General features: G+C 36.9%; 1 non-coding gene across 1 annotated transcript; it reads right to left on the bottom strand.

Annotated features, from left to right (window-relative positions):
• Positions 1 to 7,215: 7,215 nt before the first annotated feature.
• LOC122035574 lies at positions 7,216 to 7,321 on the bottom strand. Its single transcript, XR_006127114.1, has one exon. It is a non-coding gene; the product is annotated as a small nucleolar RNA R71 (small nucleolar RNA).
• Positions 7,322 to 7,626: the final 305 nt, after the last annotated feature.

Below are 7,626 nucleotides of genomic sequence, written 5' to 3'. Positions count from 1 at the left end.
GCTTCCAAGACTGCATGACGAGGTACTAGGCCTTCTTGGGTATGAGATCATCCACCACCACCTAGACAAAGCCTTTTAAAGAAATCTAATATTTAATTTCCTTATATAACTCTAGGTTTAACCAAAAGGGAAAATCGAATCACAAATTCGAAAAAACAAAAAAAAAGATATATTTTTCCCAAAACAAAACAATCCGAAATTTTAATAAAAATTTTCTAATAATTTTTCCCTTCATGGTTGTTTATAAAAGGAAATTTTATAAACTAAAACCTCTTTATTAAAACATGTGGATGATTTCCAAAAAGGAAAGTTTTCTCTAAAATTAAAATCTTCCTTTCAATCTACAAATAAGGAAAGATATCAAATCTTTTCTTAATCTTTTGTAGAAACTTATAAAAGGAAATATTTAATTTTAAAACTCTTTTTTTAAATCATGAACATGGTTACAAAAAAGGAAAGTTTTATCAAAAAATTAAAATCTTCCTTTTAACTACAAATAAGAAAAGATATCAAATCTTTCACTTAATCTTTTGTAGAAAGAAAGATTTAAATTTTAAACTCTCTTTTAAAACCATGATATCCACATAAGAATAGATTTTGAATAAAATCCCTTTTATTTTTCTAGTGGCCGGCCACCTAAGCTTGGGATCCAAGCTTTGGCCAGCCACCTTAAATTGGCTCCACCCTTAGCTTTGGCCGGCCCTAGCTTGGGCTCCAAGCTAGCTTGGCTAGCCACCTCAAGGTGGGTATGTAGTGGGTATAATTCTCTATATATAAGAGGCTATGATAGGGACCGAGAGGAGGAATTGGTTTTGGTCTCCCGGTGAAATTAAGCTTCCCGTGTTCGCCCCGAACACCCAACTCAATTTCATCGATAATAATTCATACCACTAAAAAATTATTATTGAACTACCGCACCAATCCCAAATTACATTTTGGGCTCCTTCTTATTATGAGTGTGTCAGTCTCCCTGTGTTTAAGATGTCGAATGTCCACTAATTAAATGAGTTACTGACAACTCTCTTTAATTAATATCTTAGTTCAAGAGTAGTACCACTCAACCTTTTTGTCATGTCAGACTAAGTCCACCTGCAGGGTTTAACATGACAATCATTATGAGCTCCTCTTGGGGACATTATCAATCTAGATTACTAGGACACAGTTTCCTTCTATAATCAACAACACACACTATAAGTAATATCATTTCCCAACTTATCAGGTCTTTTGATTTATCAAGCTAAATCTCACCCTTTGATAAGTTAAAGAAATGAATACTAAATATATGTGCTTGTTATTATATTAAGATTAAGAGCACACACTTCTATAATAACTAATGTCTTGTTCTTTTATTAAGTCAGCACAAAAAGAACTTACCTTAAATGGTCATGCTCAATATACTCAGAGTGTACTAGTATAATTTTATAGTTAAGATAAACTAATATAAAATTACACTACGACTATTCCAATGGGTTGTTCCTTTCCATCTTAGTCGTGAGCTACTGTTTATAATTTATAAAGAACTGATAACATGATTTTCTGTGTGTGACACCACACATCATGTTATCTACAATATAAATTAATTGAACAACTACACTTAGCATATAAATATAGATATTTTTGACCAATGTGATTCTTTATTTCAAAATAAATGTTTACAAAAGCTAGGCTTTTAGTATACACTCTAACAAGTTGAAGCTATGGGATTAGCCTAACTTAAAGGTATTGCCAAACATCAAAAATGGGGAGATTGTTGGTGCAATATCCCTAGGTCAAGGTTGACCTGGTTGACTAAGCTTGAGTTTGCTCAAGCTTGAGTCTTGATGTTTGAGTTTCAATGTTTGACAATACTTGGAGTTTGTAGATGTAATTATCCAATTGGAGAGATTGTTGATATAATTCCCCTCTGATCAAGGACTCACCAATTAGATGTGAAGAAGATTCAAGTAGGTTAAAGGGTTGATCAGATACTTGATTGGAAAAGTCCTAACTGGAGGTTAGGCAAGGGAAAGTCCTAGTGAGTGAAGTCAGACAATTGGAAATATTGGTGAGTGAAGGTAGGTGAAATACCTAGTGAGTGAAGCTAGGAAGTTGGGAAATTCTGGTGAGTGAAGCTAGGTGAAAGACCTAGTGAGTGAAACTAGGCAGGTGAAAGTCCTGGTGAGTGAAGCCGGGCAGTGGAAAAATCCTAGTGAGTGAAGCTAGGTGAAAGTCTTAGCGAGTGAATCCAGGCAGATAGAAATTCCTGGTGAGTGAAGCCAGGTAGATGGAAAGTCCTAGTGAGTGAAGCTAGGCAGATGGAAAGTCCTGGTGACTGAAGCCAGGCAGATAGTTAGTCCTAGTGAGTGAAGCTAGGCAAATGGAAAGACCTAGTGAGTGAAGCCAGGCACATGGAGATCTAGGTGGGTCAAGGTTGATCGAACACTTGGTATTGGGAAGCCCAAGTAGGTCAAAAGATTGACCGGATACTTGGCATAAGAGAATCCATGTTAGAATGTATACTAAAAGACTAGCTTTTTGTATAAACATTTATTTTGAAGTGAGAATCACATTGGTCAAATGTCTGCATTTAGTTAAATGCAGTTGTCCATTTAATTTATATTGTAGATAACATGGTGTGTTGTGTCACACAGAAGATCATGTTATCAGTTCCTTATAGATTATAAATAGAAGCTCACAACCAAGATGGATTGGGACAAACCATTGGAATGGTTGTAGTGTAATTTGGTACTAGTTTATCTTGACTATAAAATTACACTAGTACACTATGTGTGTATAGAGCAGGACCATTTGAGGTTGTTCCTTTTATACTGATTGCATAAAAGAATAGAACCTCTGTTATTATGGATGTGCGTACTCTTAATCCTGATATAATAACAAGCACATGTACTTAGTATTTATTTCTTTAATTTATCAAAGGGTGAGATTTATTCGTTAAATCAATAGGCCTGATAAGTTGGGAAATAATATTATTTATATGGTGTGTTGTTGATTATAGAAGGAAACTGTGTCCTATTTATTAGGATGATGATGTCCCCTTGAGGAGCTCATAAGGATTGTCATGTAAACCTGCAGGTGAACTTAGTTCCGACATGACAATGAAGTTGAGTGGTACTACTCTTGGAGCTAGATGTTAATTAAGTGAGTTGTCGGTAACTGATTTAATTAATGGACATTCGATATCTTAAACACAGGGAGATTAACGCACTCATGATAAGAAGGATCCCATAATGTAATATGGGATCGGTGCGGTAGTTCAATAATAACTCTTTAGTGGTATGAGTTATTATTGATGAACTTGAGTTGGATGTTCAGGTCGAACACAGGAAGCTCAAGCTCATCAGGAGGCCAAAACCAATTCCTCCTCTAGGTCCCTATTGTAGCCTCTATGTATAAAGCCTCACATCCACTCAAGTCATCCTTATGGCCGCCCACATCCTTGATTGGTGCCCAAGCAAGGGGCCGGCCACCCCTTGCTTGGTGCCCAAGCAAGGGGCCGACCAAGATGGGTTTAAAAGTGGGTTTTTAATTTTTTTAAATCTTTCTTTTTGTAGCCATCTACAATGTTTTAAAAAAGAGATTTTAAATTTTAAAAAAAATTCTTTTTTGAAGTCATCCACATGGTTTTAAAAGAGAGTTTTAAATTTAAACAATCTTTCCTTTTGTAGCCATCTACAATGGCTTTAAAAGTGAGATTTTATTTTTGTTAAAACTTTCCTTTTTTGTAACCATGATTTAAAAGAGAGGTTTTAATTTTAAAAAACTTTCCTTTTTTAGCCATCTACAATGTTTAAAAGAGAAATTTTTAATTTTAAAACTTTCCTTTTGTAGCCATCCGCAATAAAAAATTTAAAAGAGATTTTAATTGTGTTAAAATCTTTCCTTTTTACCCATTACCAAGGATTATAAAAGAGGATAGATGGTGCCTTAGAGAAAATAATCATCTACACAATTTCTATTCCTCTTCTATTCTCCTTGTGACCGGCCCCCTAATATTCTTATTCTCCCCTTGCTTTCTCACCTAAGGCCGACGGCATCAAGAGGCTTCAACCATCTTGTGACCGGCAGGTTGCAAGGAAGAAAGAAGAATAAGATGTGGTGTTCCTAGCTTTGATCCCTTGGTGGTCGAAAGTCTTGGAAGAAAGGACTTGGGTGATTTTTACGTCTTGGTAGATCATCGCCCACACGACATCCAAGAGGAGGAGAGAAATATAGTAGAAGATCAAGAGGTCTTTAAGCTACAAAGAAAGGTATAACTAGTTAATTGTTTCCGCTGTGTACTAGTTTATTTTTTATTTGTATGGATCCTGAAATACCAACACAAGAGGCTAGCGATGTTGTGCTTTAATTAAGGTCTCTGTAGTTTAACCTAGGGTTTACTGTAAGGAGTTTAAATATTCAATTTCTTTGAAAGGCTTTGATTAGGAAATGGTGGATGATCCCATACCCAAGAAGGCCAAGTGCCTCGCCAACGACCTGGAAACCAATCATTGAAATAGATATTTAATCAACTTCTGTAATATGGTTTAACTTCTGATGAACACATGGGTTGAACTTGGATTAATAATGTTAAGTTTCATTTGCAATCCAAGTTTAACTTCTGAAAGCACATGAGTTGCTAGGAAAAGTTCTGTGCTTGTACAAATTTTTGTAAGGGGGAACTGAACGGAATTTCGAGTAGTGCCAACAATTAATATCAGAGCTAGTTTTCTGCCTCTGTGTATTTGGTTTTAAGTTAAATTATGCACTTTTCATACATAAATTTAGGCAGGATAATAGTAGGATGTGAAAATAGATTAACTCTGTGGTTGCAGGTATCCTAGTTCTAACTATTATGACCCTATTGTGTTTGGGTGTGATTTGGACCTGATGTGCGTAGATTATATACTCTTTTATGCATATTTTTACGCACATTTACATACTTTGAGCATGCTTGATCTATGCATTTTTATACTTCCAGCTTTCCTTTTAGCATATTTACTCTTTTGGTTCGGAGATCTGCTTTTTGTGCATTTTCTGTACACAGGAGTCGAAATTGGTGAAGATTGTGCGTCCTCAGACAAGCTTGGAAGGAATTGAAGGGAGAGAGCATCAGGCTGTGTACCACACACGGCCGTGTAGTTTTAACAGGAAGGGAAGACGACATGGCCGTGTGAATCTCACACGGCCGTGTCTTGATTTGAAGAAATTAGAGCAGATGCCTTACATGGCCGTGTAGATCTACACGGCCGTGTGAGGTTTCCAGAGGCCAAGCAGGTGGTGGCCGTGTGCACCACACGGCCGTGTAGCATTTCCAGAGAACAGAAGGGTCCTGGCCGTGTGAGTCACACGGCCGTGCAGCTTTAGCAGAGAAGGAACTGGACATGGCCGTGTGAATCTCACACCGCCGTGTCATGGGGTCATGTGGCGCCCGATTTCCTCCTCTATTTAAACCCTCCTTCATGAATTGAAAGGGGATCTCTCCCCCTTTGGGGAGAAGGCAAGATTTGGTGGTATCCTCCCATTCTTGGGAGGATTTCTGGGTGATTCGAGGGGAGTTCTTGACGATTTCGACTCCGGAGCGAGGATTGGATCCGAAGACGAGGCTTCTTCGTAGATAAGTTTTCTCTTTCCCCCTTTTCTTGGTTTCTTGGATTGGGGATTTAAGAAATGCTTGTAATCTTTATTTCTTGGGGTATTCTTCCTCGATTCATGGAGTAGATCTTGTATTCTAGGATTAAGGGAGTATTTGTATGATAGATTGATGTAATCTCTTATGGATTTTCCAATTTCTTATTTCAATGACATTGTCTTGCTTGTATCAATTAGATCTTGAATGATTAATGGTGATTTGTACTTAATTCTCATTCTTGATTGATTGTTTGGATTTCTTGTGGACTTAGTAAAGATAAACTCTCACTCGATCATCCGAGGGATCCACGTGACAGGTGCAAGCCCGTGTAAGGACGTTTGAGAGATAATCTTGAAGAGGAAATAGGAATATTCAAGAGAGTAGGATGGATCTTGTGATTAGTTTCTTGTATCTTGATAGATTAATAAGTTGTGGGCTTCTATGTTGATATCCGAGGAAGGCATAGTAATAGGTGCGCTTCTGTGTAAGGACAACGTAGGTTCACGTCTAATTGATCATATTTAGATACATTTCTCAGTCCTTAGCCGGTTATCTATTGCAAGAGAGAACCGACAACTTTCTACAAGTGTTTGGCAATTGAGGGATAAGAATTGGTGAACCATTTACATTCAAGAAATCTTACAAAGAAACCGAAACTCCTAGAATCTCCCCTTACCATAACCCAAAACACTAAACTCTTGTTTGCTGATCTTTAATATTAGATTTGTTTACCTTCACTTTGCATTTGAAACAATTGGATAGTTGTTTAGCTAATTCGCATTGAGGTATTTCTAGTGCTTATTCCAGTCCCTGTGGATACGATAATCTTTTATATTACTTGCGACATTTCCGTACACTTGCGGAGCGTAACAAGTTTTTGGCGCCGTTGCCGGGGACTGCGCTATAACATTAGGAATTATCAATTGAGTTAGACTAAACATAACATTTGTTTTCCTTTCATATTGCATAGTTGTAACTAATCATTATATTTCTGTTTTTACTTTCTTGTATAACTTTTTCTTCTTGTTAATTCTTTTTGTACAAATTCAATTCTGCATTTTTGATTCTTTTATTTTTTTCTTTTTCTGTTGAATTATCATTTGCTATCTTGTTCTTGTGTATGCGAAGATCTAACTTTGCAGGGGAATTCTTTCCTTTTGACCCTGAGATTGACAAAACTTTCCATAAAAGAAGAATTCTGCAAAGGCAAATTGAAGAACAGGAACATTTGAACATGGCGAATAGACCACTCAAGGATTATGCAACACCTTATGCAAGAGGTTTTCGATCTAGTATTTCAAGACCTTCAGTGGAAGCTAATAACTTTGAGATCAAACCCGCAATTATATCTACGGTGCAGCAGAACCAATTTGGTGGAGGACCTCATGAAGACCCCAATCAACACTTAGAGGTCTTTTATGAAATATGTGGTACCATGAAAATGAATGGAGTTCCTTCAGAAGCAGTTAGATTATTATTATTTGGGTTTTATTTAAGAGATAGGGAAAAGCAATGGCTGAATTCTTTGGCCCCTAATAGCATCACCACTTGGGAGCAGTGTGAGCAACAGTTTCTTGATAAATTCTATCCACCAAGCAAAACAGCTCATATGAGGAATTTAATTGCAAGCTTCAAGCAAACTGACTCAGAATCTCTTTTTGAAGCATGGGATAGATATAATAGTATGCTCAGACAATGCCCACATCATGGGTTGGAAAGATGGTTAGTGTTGCACACTTTTTATAATGGTATCAACTATCATACCAAAGTGTCCCTTGATTCAGCTGCTGGAGGGGCACTTATGAATAAAAGTTTAGATGAAGCTGAAGAAATTATTGACAGTGTAGCACAAAATCATCATCAATGGGAAAATGAAAGAAGTGGTGGCTATTCTTCTGTAAACCCAACAATTAAAGCATCAGGGAAGTTTGATGTAGATGCAGTCACTCTTTTGTCTGCAAAATTGGACGCTCTTACAAAGAAATTTGAGAATATGGGGACTAGTGCTAATATGGTCA

The sequence above is a fragment of the Zingiber officinale genome, chromosome 11B (genome assembly GCF_018446385.1).
Source record: "Zingiber officinale cultivar Zhangliang chromosome 11B, Zo_v1.1, whole genome shotgun sequence".
Lineage (NCBI taxonomy): Eukaryota > Viridiplantae > Streptophyta > Magnoliopsida > Zingiberales > Zingiberaceae > Zingiber > Zingiber officinale.
The sequence above is the reverse complement of the archived record's forward strand: the minus strand, read 5'-3'. Positions and strand labels throughout refer to the sequence as shown.